Raw genomic sequence first — 291 nt, 5'->3', positions numbered from 1 at the left:
CTGATAAAACAGCGCTTCCATGAAATTGCATGAATGAATGAAACTCATACTGGCAAATAGTAAATAAATCTCCCAAAACAGCTGCGTAATCAGTTTAATATCCTTTTTTCTTTAATTAACTACAGGTACAATTTCTAACATATTTAGAGCATATAGGCCTACTATTCTTACTAACGTTTACTAACTTAAAAGAGAAAAGGAATCACACCTCTTAAGAGCTCCCTGGTGGTCTAATGGTTAGGATTTGGCGCTGTCACCGCTGTGGCCTGGGTTTGATTCCCAGTCAGGGAG

At 38.1% G+C, this 291-nt stretch overlaps 1 non-coding gene across 1 annotated transcript; it reads left to right on the top strand.

Annotated features, from left to right (window-relative positions):
* The first annotated feature begins 219 nt into the window (after positions 1 to 219).
* On the top strand, positions 220 to 291 carry trnad-guc. Its single transcript has one exon. It is a non-coding gene; the product is annotated as a tRNA-Asp (tRNA).

Source organism: Chiloscyllium plagiosum, chromosome 20 (genome assembly GCF_004010195.1).
Source record: "Chiloscyllium plagiosum isolate BGI_BamShark_2017 chromosome 20, ASM401019v2, whole genome shotgun sequence".
NCBI classification, from domain to species: domain Eukaryota; kingdom Metazoa; phylum Chordata; class Chondrichthyes; order Orectolobiformes; family Hemiscylliidae; genus Chiloscyllium; species Chiloscyllium plagiosum.
Note: the sequence above shows the minus strand (reverse complement) of the source record. Positions and strands in the feature narration are given on the sequence as shown.